Raw genomic sequence first — 12,500 nt, forward strand, 5'->3', positions numbered from 1 at the left:
TCCTCTCCCCTCTCTCTCCCTCCCTCTCTCTCATCCTCTCTCCCTCTCTCTCCCTCTCCCTCTTTCCCTCTCCCTCTTCCTCTCTCCTCTCCCTCTCTCTCTCTCCCCTCCCTCTCTCTCCTCTCCCTCTCTCTCTCTCCCTCCTCTCCCCTCTCCCTCCTCTCCTCTCCCTCTCTCTCTCCCTCCCTCCTCCTCTCTCTCTCTCATCTCCCTCTCTCTCTCCTCTCTCTCTCTCCTCTCTCCTCTCCCCTCTCTCTCCTCTCCCTCTCTCTCCCTCTCCCTCTCTCTCCCCTCCCTCTCTCTCTTTGTCTCTCTTTCTCTCCGTTTCCCTTCCTGCATGTTGATTTAGCAACAAGCGTCAGGCAGGAAGGAGAGGGGAGGGGAGGAGGGGAGGGGAGGGGAGGGGAGGGGAGGGGAGGGGAGGGAGGGTGGGATGGGATGGGAGGGGAGAGGAGGAGCCCACCACTGGGCAGAACAACACAGCAGCTGCAGCAGCTCTCTCTATCTCTCTATCCTTCAGTGTGCTGCGTTGACTAAACTGCTTCTATTTAATCTGCCCACACACTTTTTAAAATAACTCATTCATTTTCAGGACTATTTTCTGGGTAAATCCCCCAATGGCAGTTTTATTTGATGGGTTGGGTCAGGAACAGGCAGAACTGTATGAGACTGACTACTGTAGACCAGAGTTTCCCAAACTCCTCCACCTCTGGGGACAGGTTAACTTGTTTTGCCCTATCACTATACAGCTGACTGAAATACTGCTGCTGTAGGCTGCTCGCCTTCCTTTTGGCTGTCTGACTGCAAGGAACATGTGCTGTACAAGTGTCTCTCCTGTTCTGATTAGCCCAGTAGTCCTTGAGTGATTAGTAACTCCCCGAGCCTCGTTGAAGAGCGAACGCTGTACGCTGCTCATTGACATTTACATATTCTATATACAGCAGCACAACACTTCTACAGTCTAAATGATTGGATTTTCAGAGCTACCATGTCACTGGAAGATGTTTAAAAGCAGGTTGGCATTAGCAGTATGACATTAGGAGAGAGAGAAAGACTACTCTGCAGGTTGGGTTGATGATGGACACAGAACCATTTCCCATGAGCATTAGCATTATGACATTAGGAGAGAGAGAAAGACTACTCTGCAGGTTGGGTTGATGATGGACACAGAACCATTTCCCATGAGCATTAGCAGTATGACATTAGGAGAGAGAGAAAGACTACTCTGCAGGTTGGGTTGATGATGGACACAGAACCATTTCCCATGAGCATTAGCAGTATGACATTAGGAGAGAGAGAAAGACTACTCTGCAGGTTGGGTTGATGATGGACACAGAACCATTTCCCATGAGCATTAGCAGTATGACATTAGGAGAGAGAGAAAGACTACTCTGCAGGTTGGGTTGATGATGGACACAGAACCATTTCCCATGAGCATTAGCAGTATGACATTAGGAGAGAGAGAAAGACTACTCTGCAGGTTGGGTTGATGATGGACACAGAACCATTTCCCATGAGCATTAGCAGTATGACATTAGGAGAGAGAGAAAGACTACTCTGCAGGTTGGGTTGATGATGGACACAGAACCATTTTGGGTTGATGATGGACAGGTTGGGTTGATGATGGACACAGAACCATTTCCCATGAGCATTAGCAGTATGACATTAGGAGAGAGAGAAAAAGACTACTCTGCAGGTTGGGTTGATGATGGACACAGAACCATTTCTCATGAGCATTAGCAGTATGACATTAGGAGAGAGAGAAAGACTACTCTGCAGGTTGGGTTGATGATGGACACAGAACCATTTCCCATGAGCATTAGCAGTATGACATTAGGAGAGAGAGAAAGACTCTGCAGGTTGGGTTGATGATGGACACAGAACCATTTCCATGAGCATTAGCAGTATGACATTAGGAGAGAGAAAGACTACTCTTCAGGTTGGGTTGATGATGGACACAGAACCATTTCCCATGAGCATTAGCAGTATGACATTAGGAGAGAGAGAAAGACTACTCTGCAGGTTGGGTTGATGATGGACACAGAACCATTTCCCATGAGCATTAGCAGTATGACATTAGGAGAGAGAGAAAGACTACTCTGCAGGTTGGGTTGATGATGGACACAGAACCATTTCCCATGAGCATTAGCAGTATGACATTAGGAGAGAGAGAAAGACTACTCTGCAGGTTGGGTTGATGATGGACACAGAACCATTTCCCATGAGCATTAGCAGTATGACATTAGGAGAGAGAGAAAGACTACTCTGCAGGTTGGGTTGATGATGGACTATGAATGTTGGGTGCTTGTCTATCTGTCTGTATCCACCTGTCTGCTACTGTTTATAGTGATACATCTCCTCCAACCCTTCTACTGTTTATAGTGATACATCTCCTCCAACCCTTCTACTGTTTATAGTGATACATCTCCTCTAACCCTTCTACTGTTTATAGTGATACATGTCCTCCAACCCTTCTACTGTTTATAGTGATACATGTCCTCCAACCCTTCTACTGTTTATAGTGATACATCTCCTCCAACCCTTCTACTGTTTATCTAACCCTCTACTGTTTATAGTGATACATCTCCTCTAACCCTTCTACTGTTTATAGTGATACATCTCCTCCAATCCTTCTACTGTTTATAGTGATACATCTCCTCCAACCCTTCTACTGTTTATAGTGATACATCTCCTCTAACCCTTCTACTGTTTATAGTGATACATCTCCTCCAACCCTTCTACTGCTGTTTTTCAGGCGTTGGACGTATGGGCCATGGGAGTAACTCTCTACTGCTTTGTGTTTGGGAAGGTAAGCCAACAGTCCATTTTACTCCTCTTGTTACTTCCTCCCAGCCTGCCCACAACTTGCTTGTTTAGTGACATCCTATGGAAGAAGTGTTTCTCTCGTGTACCTCTATTGGTGATGAAATGGTGATGAAATGCCGGACAATATGAATAGAAACTATCTGAACCGACGCCGTTTGGTTTGGGTTAGCACGATAGTGGGGAACAGGGTAAATTTGTCTGTTCAAAAGACCAGCACATGGACCGTGTTGTATTGTTGTAGAGACAGAGACTGTAACATGGACCGTGTTGTATTGTTGTAGAGACAGAGACTGTAACATGGACCGTGTTGTATTGTTGTAGAGACAGAGACTGTAACATGGACCGTGTTGTATTGTTGTAGAGACAGAGACTGTAACATGGACCGTGTTGTATTGTTGTAGAGACAGAGACTGTAACATGGACCGTGTTGTATTGTTATAGAGACAGAGACTGTAACATGGACCGTGTTGTATTGTTGTAGAGACAGAGACTGTAACATGGACCGTGTTGTATTGTTGTAGAGACAGAGACTGTAACATGGACCGTGTTGTATTGTTGTAGAGACAGAGACTGTAACATGGACCGTGTTGTATTGTTGTAGAGACAGAGACTGTAACATGGACCGTGTTCTATTGTTGTAGAGACAGAGACTGTAACATGGACCGTGTTGTATTGTTATAGAGACAGAGACTGTAACATGGACCGTGTTGTATTGTTGTAGAGACAGAGACTGTAACATGGACCGTGTTGTATTGTTGTAGAGACAGAGACTGTAACATGGACCGTGTTGTATTGTTGTAGAGACAGAGACTGTAACATGGACCGTGTTGTATTGTTGTAGAGACAGAGACTGTAACATGGACCGTGTTGTATTGTTGTAGAGACAGAGACCAGTAACATGGACCGTGTTGTATTGTTGTAGAGACAGAGACTGTAACATGGACCGTGTTGTATTGTTGTAGAGACAGAGACTGTAACATGGACCGTGTTGTATTGTTGTAGAGACAGAGACTGTAACATGGACCGTGTTGTATTGTTGTAGAGACAGAGACTGTAACATGGACCGTGTTGTATTGTTGTAGAGACAGAGACTGTAACATGGACCGTGTTGTATTGTTGTAGAGACAGAGACTGTAACATGGACCGTGTTGTATTGTTGTAGAGACAGAGACTGTAACATGGACCGTGTTGTATTGTTGTAGAGACAGAGACTGTAACATGGACCGTGTTCTATTGTTGTAGAGACAGAGACTGTAACATGGACCGTGTTGTATTGTTATAGAGACAGAGACTGTAACATGGACCGTGTTGTATTGTTGTAGAGACAGAGACTGTAACATGGACCGTGTTGTATTGTTGTAGAGACAGAGACTGTAACATGGACCGTGTTGTATTGTTGTAGAGACAGAGACTGTAACATGGACCGTGTTGTATTGTTGTAGAGACAGAGACTGTAACATGGACCGTGTTGTATTGTTGTAGAGACAGAGACCAGCACATGGACCGTGTTGTATTGTTGTAGAGACAGAGACTGTAACATGGACCGTGTTGTATTGTTGTAGAGACAGAGACTGTAACATGGACCGTGTTGTATTGTTGTAGAGACAGAGACTGTAACATGGACCGTGTTCTATTGTTGTAGAGACAGAGACTGTAACATGGACCGTGTTGTATTGTTATAGAGACAGAGACTGTAACATGGACCGTGTTGTATTGTTGTAGAGACAGAGACTGTAACATGGACCGTGTTGTATTGTTGTAGAGACAGAGACTGTAACATGGACCGTGTTGTATTGTTATAGAGACAGAGACTGTAACATGGACCGTGTTGTATTGTTGTAGAGACAGAGACTGTAACATGGACCGTGTTGTATTGTTGTAGAGACAGAGACCAGAGACAGAGTGTTGTATTGTTGTAGAGACAGAGACTGTAACATGGACCGTGTTGTATTGTTGTAGAGACAGAGACTGTAACATGGACCGTGTTGTATTGTTGTAGAGACAGAGACTGTAACATGGACCGTGTTGATTGTTGTAGAGACAGAGACTGTAACATGGACCGTGTTGTATTGTTGTAGAGACAGAGACTGTAACATGGACCGTGTTGTATTGTTGTAGAGACAGAGACTGTAACATGGACCGTGTTGTATTGTTGTAGAGACAGAGACTGTAACATGGACCGTGTTGTATTGTTGTAGAGACAGAGACTGTAACATGGACCGTGTTGTATTGTTGTAGAGACAGAGACTGTAACATGGACCGTGTTGTATTGTTGTAGAGACAGAGACTGTAACATGGACCGTGTTGTATTGTTGTAGAGACAGAGACTGTAACATGGACCGTGTTGTATTGTTGTAGAGACAGAGACTGTAACATGGACCGTGTTGTATTGTTGTAGAGACAGAGACTGTAACATGGACCGTGTTGTATTGTTGTAGAGACAGAGACTGTAACATGGACCGTGTTGTATTGTTGTAGAGACAGAGACCAGCACATGGACCGTGTTGTATTGTTATAGAGACAGAGACTGTAACATGGACCGTGTTGTATTGTTGTAGAGACAGAGACTGTAACATGGACCGTGTTGTATTGTTGTAGAGACAGAGACTGTAACATGGACCGTGTTGTATTGTTATAGAGACACAGACCAGCACATGGACCGTGTTGTATTGTTGTAGAGACAGAGACTGTAACATGGACCGTGTTGTATTGTTGTAGAGACAGAGACTGTAACATGGACCGTGTTGTATTGTTGTAGAGACAGAGACTGTAACATGGACCGTGTTGTATTGTTGTAGAGACAGAGACCAGCACATGGACCGTGTTGTATTGTTATAGAGACAGAGACTGTAACATGGACCGTGTTGTATTGTTGTAGAGACAGAGACTGTAACATGGACCGTGTTGTATTGTTGTAGAGACAGAGACTGTAACATGGACCGTGTTGTATTGTTGTAGAGACAGAGACTGTAACATGGACGTGTTGTATTGTTGTGTAACATTCTATTGTTGTAGAGACAGAGACTGTAACATGGACCGTGTTGTATTGTTGTAGAGACAGAGACTGTAACATGGACCGTGTTGTATTGTTGTAGAGACAGAGACTGTAACATGGACCGTGTTGTATTGTTGTAGAGACAGAGACTGTAACATGGACCGTGTTCTATTGTTGTAGAGACAGAGACTGTAACATGGACCGTGTTGTATTGTTGTAGAGACAGAGACTGTAACATGGACCGTGTTGTATTGTTGTAGAGACAGAGACTGTAACATGGACCGTGTTGTATTGTTATAGAGACACAGACCAGCACATGGACCGTGTTGTATTGTTGTAGAGACAGAGACTGTAACATGGACCGTGTTGTATTGTTGTAGAGACAGAGACTGTAACATGGACCGTGTTGTATTGTTGTAGAGACAGAGACTGTAACATGGACCGTGTTGTATTGTTGTAGAGACAGAGACCAGCACATGGACCGTGTTGTATTGTTATAGAGACAGAGACTGTAACATGGACCGTGTTGTATTGTTGTAGAGACAGAGACTGTAACATGGACCGTGTTGTATTGTTGTAGAGACAGAGACTGTAACATGGACCGTGTTGTAGTTATAGAGACACAGATGTAACATGGACCGTGTTTATAGAGACACAGACCAGCACATGGACCGTGTTGTATTGTTGTAGAGACAGAGACTGTAACATGGACCGTGTTGTATTGTTGTAGAGACAGAGACTGTAACATGGACCGTGTTGTATTGTTGTAGAGACAGAGACTGTAACATGGACCGTGTTGTATTGTTGTAGAGACAGAGACCTGTATTGTTATAACATGGACCGTGTTGTATTGTTGTAGAGACAGAGACTGTAACATGGACCGTGTTGTATTGTTGTAGAGACAGAGACTGTAACATGGACCGTGTTGTATTGTTGTAGAGACACAGACTGTAACATGGACCGTGTTGTATTGTTGTAGAGACAGAGACTGTAACATGGACCGTGTTCTATTGTTGTAGAGACAGAGACTGTAACATGGACCGTGTTGTATTGTTGTAGAGACAGAGACTGTAACATGGACCGTGTTGTATTGTTGTAGAGACAGAGACTGTAACATGGACCGTGTTGTATTGTTGTAGATACAGAGACACATGGACCGTGTTCTATTGTTGTAGAGACAGAGACTGTAACATGGACCGTGTTCTATTGTTGTAGAGACAGAGACTGTAACATGGACCGTGTTGTATTGTTGTAGAGACAGAGACTGTAACATGGACCGTGTTGTATTGTTGTAGAGACAGAGACTGTAACATGGACCGTGTTGTATTGTTGTAGAGACAGAGACTGTAACATGGACCGTGTTCTATTGTTGTAGAGACAGAGACTGTAACATGGACCGTGTTGTATTGTTGTAGAGACAGAGACTGTAACATGGACCGTGTTGTATTGTTGTAGAGACAGAGACTGTAACATGGACCGTGTTGTATTGTTATAGAGACAGAGACTGTAACATGGACCGTGTTGTATTGTTGTAGAGACAGAGACTGTAACATGGACCGTGTTGTATTGTTATAGAGACAGAGACTGTAACATGGACCGTGTTGTATTGTTGTAGAGACAGAGACTGTAACATGGACCGTGTTGTATTGTTGTAGAGACAGAGACTGTAACATGGACCGTGTTCTATTGTTGTAGAGACAGAGACTGTAACATGGACCGTGTTGTATTGTTGTAGAGACAGAGACTGTAACATGGACCGTGTTGTATTGTTGTAGAGACAGAGACTGTAACATGGACCGTGTTGTATTGTTATAGAGACAGAGACTGTAACATGGACCGTGTTGTATTGTTGTAGAGACAGAGACTGTAACATGGACCGTGTTGTATTGTTGTAGAGACAGAGACTGTAACATGGACCGTGTTGTATTGTTGTAGAGACAGAGACTGTAACATGGACCGTGTTGTATTGTTATAGAGACAGAGACTGTAACATGGACCGTGTTGTATTGTTGTAGAGACAGAGACTGTAACATGGACCGTGTTGTATTGTTGTAGAGACAGAGACTGTAACATGGACCGTGTTGTATTGTTGTAGAGACAGAGACTGTAACATGGACCGTGTTGTATTGTTGTAGAGACAGAGACTGTAACATGGACCGTGTTGTATTGTTGTAGAGACAGAGACTGTAACATGGACCGTGTTGTATTGTTGTAGAGACAGAGACTGTAACATGGACCGTGTTGTATTGTTGTAGAGACAGAGACTGTAACATGGACCGTGTTGTATTGTTGTAGAGACAGAGACTGTAACATGGACCGTGTTGTATTGTTATAGAGACAGAGACTGTAACATGGACCGTGTTGTATTGTTATAGAGACAGAGACTGTAACATGGACCGTGTTGTATTGTTGTAGAGACAGAGACTGTAACATGGACCGTGTTGTATTGTTGTAGAGACAGAGACTGTAACATGGACCGTGTTGTATTGTTGTAGAGACAGAGACTGTAACATGGACCGTGTTGTATTGTTGTAGAGACAGAGACTGTAACATGGGCCGTGTTGTATTGTTGTAGAGACAGAGACTGTAACATGGACCGTGTTGTATTGTTGTAGAGACAGAGACTGTAACATGGACCGTGTTGTATTGTTGTAGAGACAGAGACTGTAACATGGACCGTGTTGTATTGTTGTAGAGACAGAGACTGTAACATGGACCGTGTTCTATTGTTGTAGAGACAGAGACTGTAACATGGACCGTGTTGTATTGTTGTAGAGACAGAGACTGTAACATGGACCGTGTTGTATTGTTGTAGAGACAGAGACTGTAACATGGACCGTGTTGTATTGTTGTAGAGACAGAGACTGTAACATGGACCGTGTTCTATTGTTGTAGAGACAGAGACTGTAACATGGACCGTGTTGTATTGTTGTAGAGACAGAGACTGTAACATGGACCGTGTTGTATTGTTGTAGAGACAGAGACTGTAACATGGACCGTGTTGTATTGTTATAGAGACAGAGACTGTAACATGGACCGTGTTGTATTGTTGTAGAGACAGAGACTGTAACATGGACCGTGTTGTATTGTTGTAGAGACAGAGACTGTAACATGGACCGTGTTGTATTGTTGTAGAGACAGAGACTGTAACATGGACCGTGTTGTATTGTTATAGAGACAGAGACTGTAACATGGACCGTGTTGTATTGTTGTAGAGACAGAGACTGTAACATGGACCGTGTTGTATTGTTGTAGAGACAGAGACTGTAACATGGACCGTGTTGTATTGTTGTAGAGACAGAGACTGTAACATGGACCGTGTTCTATTGTTGTAGAGACAGAGACTGTAACATGGACCTATTGTGTTGTATTGTTGTAGAGACAGAGACTGTAACATGGACCGTGTTGTATTGTTATAGAGACAGAGACTGTAACATGGACCGTGTTGTATTGTTGTAGAGACAGAGACTGTAACATGGACCGTGTTGTATTGTTGTAGAGACAGAGACTGTAACATGGACCGTGTTGTATTGTTATAGAGACAGAGACTGTAACATGGACCGTGTTGTATTGTTATAGAGACAGAGACTGTAACATGGACAGAGTCTGGTGCACGTCATATTCATGCTATTACCTAAGCAGCCGACTTGGGTGGTCCTTCTGTAGCTCAGTTGGTAGAGCATGGCGCTTGTAACGCCAGGGTAGTGGGTTCGATCCCCGGGACCACCCATACGTAGAATGTATGCACACATGACTGTAAGTCGCTTTGGATAAAAGCGTCTGCTAAATGGCATATATTATTATTATATTTATTATTATTATATATTATTGTTTTGCTCCAAGATGTTCTTAGAATTGTCTTAGATGTAATTATAACTCGTAGCTAACTTTTGAACCCTCTCTCCTCTCCTCTCCTCTCTTCTCCTTTTTTCTCTCCTCTTCACGCAGTGTCCGTTCATTGATGAATACATCCTGGTTCTACACAATAAGATCAGGACTAAATGTGTGGAGTTCCCAGAGTCGTAAGTCTCTCTCTCCCATCCCCCATCAACCTTCCTCCTCTTTTTTATTAAGTGAGACAGACTTGATGTTCCAGCCACCACCACCGCAGAACCGAAACCGATGCTGCCAACTTACTATTTCTTACATTGTTACCCCAGGAAACTTACGTCTTATTACATACAGCCGGGAGGAACTATTGGATATAAGAGCAACGTCAACTTACCAAATTTACGACCAGGAATATGACTTTCCTGAAAGCGGATCCTTTGTTTGGTTCACCACCCCGGACAATAGATCGGATCCCAGCAGGCGACCCAAAACAACGGCGCTACAGAAGGGGCAGACGGAGCGGTGTTCTGGTCAGGCTCTGTGGACGGGCACATCGCCCACCGCTCCCGAGTATACTACTCGCCAATGTCCAGTCTCTTGACCACAAGGTAGACGAAATCTGAGCAAGGGTTGCCTTCCAGAGAGACATCAGAGATTATAACATTCTCTGTTTCATGGAAACGTGGCTCACTCGGGATACGTTGTCAGAGTCGATACAGCCACCTGGTTTCTTCACGCATCGCGCCGACAGAAGTCGTGGTGTGATCATGGTGTCGTGGTGTGATCATGGTGTCGTGGTGTGATCATGGTGTCGTGGTGTGATCATGGTGTCGTGGTGTGATCATGGTGTCGTGGTGTGATCATGGTGTCGTGGTGTGATCATGGTGTCGTGGTGTGATCATGGTGTCGTGGTGTGATCATAACAACATACAGGAACTCAAGTTCTTTTGTTCATCTGACCTAGAATTCCTTACAATAAAATGCAGACCACATCATCTAACAAGAGAATTCTCTTTGATTATAATCACAGCCAAGTATATCCCCCCCCCCCCAAGCAGACACCTTAACTTCATTGGACTTTATGTAAACTGGAAACCACATATCCTGAGGCTGCATTTATTGTAGATGGGGATTTTAACAAGGGTAATGAAAACAAGGCTGCCTAAATTTGATCAGCATATCGAATGCGTGACCCGGGCTGGTAAAACCCTGGATCATTGTTATTCTAACTTCCACGACGCATACAAAGCCCTCCCTCGGCAAATCTGACCACGACTCCATTTTGTTGCTCCCAGACTATAGACTGAACGCTGGTCCGACCAATCTGATTCCACGCTTCAAGATTGCTTCAATCACGTGGACCGGGATATGTTCTGGATAGCGTCGGACAACAACATTGATGTAAATGTTGAATCGGTGAATGAAGTTATTAGCAAGTGCATCGGTGATGTTGTACCCATGGTGACTATTGAAACCTTCCCCAACCAGAAACCGTGGATTGATGGCAGCATTTGCGCAAAACTGGAAGCGCGAACCACTTCTTTTAATCAGAGCAAGGCGACCGGAAACATGACCGAATACAAACAGTTTAGCTATTCCCTCCGCATGGCAATCAAACAAGCTAAGTGTCAATAGAGAGACAAAGTAGAGTTGCAATTCAACGGCTGAGACACGAGAGGTATGTGGTAGGGTCTACAGTCAAACACAGACTACAAAAAGAAAACCAGCCCATTGCTGACCCCAATGTCTTGCTCCCAGATAAACTAAACAACTTCTTTGCTCGTTTTGACAGTACAGTGCCACCGACACGGCCCGCTACCAAAACCTGCGGGCTCTCCATCACCGCAGCCAACGTCAGGAAAACATTTAAACGTGTTAACCCTCGCAAATCTGCCGGCCCAGACGGCATCCCTAGCTGCGTCCTCAGAGCATGCGCAGACCAGCTGGCTGGTGTGTTTATGGACATATTCAATCAATCCCTATCCCAGTCTGCTGTTCCCACATGCTTCAAGAGGGGCACCATTGTTCATGTTCCCAAGAAAGCTAAGGTAACTGAGCTAAACGACTATCGCCCCGTAACACTCACTTCTGTCATCATGAAGTGCTTTGAGAGACTAGTCAAGGATCATGTCACCTCCACCCTACCTGACACCCTAGACCCACTTCAATTTGCTTACCGCCCCAATAGGTCCACAGACGACGCAATCACACTGCACACTGCCCTAACCCATCTGGACAAGAGGAATACCTGTGTAAGAATGATGTTCATTGACTACAGCTCAGCATTTAACAACGTAGTACCCTCCAAACTCATCATTAAGCTCGAGACCCTGGCTCTCGACCCCGCCCTGTGCAACTGGGTCCTGGACTTTCTGACAGAACGCCCCTAGGTGGAGAGGGTAACTAACAATATCTCCTCTCCACTGATCCTCACACTGGGGCCCCATAAGGGTGCGTTCTCAGCCCTCTGCTGTACTCCGTGTTCACCCATGACTGCGTGGCCATGCACGCCTCCAACTCAATCATCAAGTTTGCAGATGACACTTCGTCAACAAAACAAAGGTGATGATCGTGGACTGTTCACCCCGCTATCATCCAGAAGGTGAGGTCGGTACAGGTGCATCAAAGCTGGGACCGAGAGACTGAAAAACAGCTTCGATCTCAAGGCCATCAGACTGTTAAACAGCCATCACTAACATTGCTGCCCCCTATCCCAAACAGGTTAATAAAAACACCTCGTAATAACACTGCCTGGGCTATCTTAATGAAAACACCTCGTAATAACACTGCCTGGGCTATCTTAATGAAATCACCTCGTAATAACACTGCCTGGGCTATCTTAATGAAA

The 12,500-nt window shown here is 44.5% G+C and overlaps 1 pseudogene; it reads left to right on the forward strand.

Moving 5' to 3' along the window:
• LOC124014594 overlaps nt 1-12,500 on the forward strand; it is a 181,328-nt pseudogene that overhangs the window by 139,881 nt on the left and 28,947 nt on the right.

This window comes from Oncorhynchus gorbuscha, linkage group LG02 (genome assembly GCF_021184085.1).
Source record: "Oncorhynchus gorbuscha isolate QuinsamMale2020 ecotype Even-year linkage group LG02, OgorEven_v1.0, whole genome shotgun sequence".
NCBI lineage: Eukaryota > Metazoa > Chordata > Actinopteri > Salmoniformes > Salmonidae > Oncorhynchus > Oncorhynchus gorbuscha.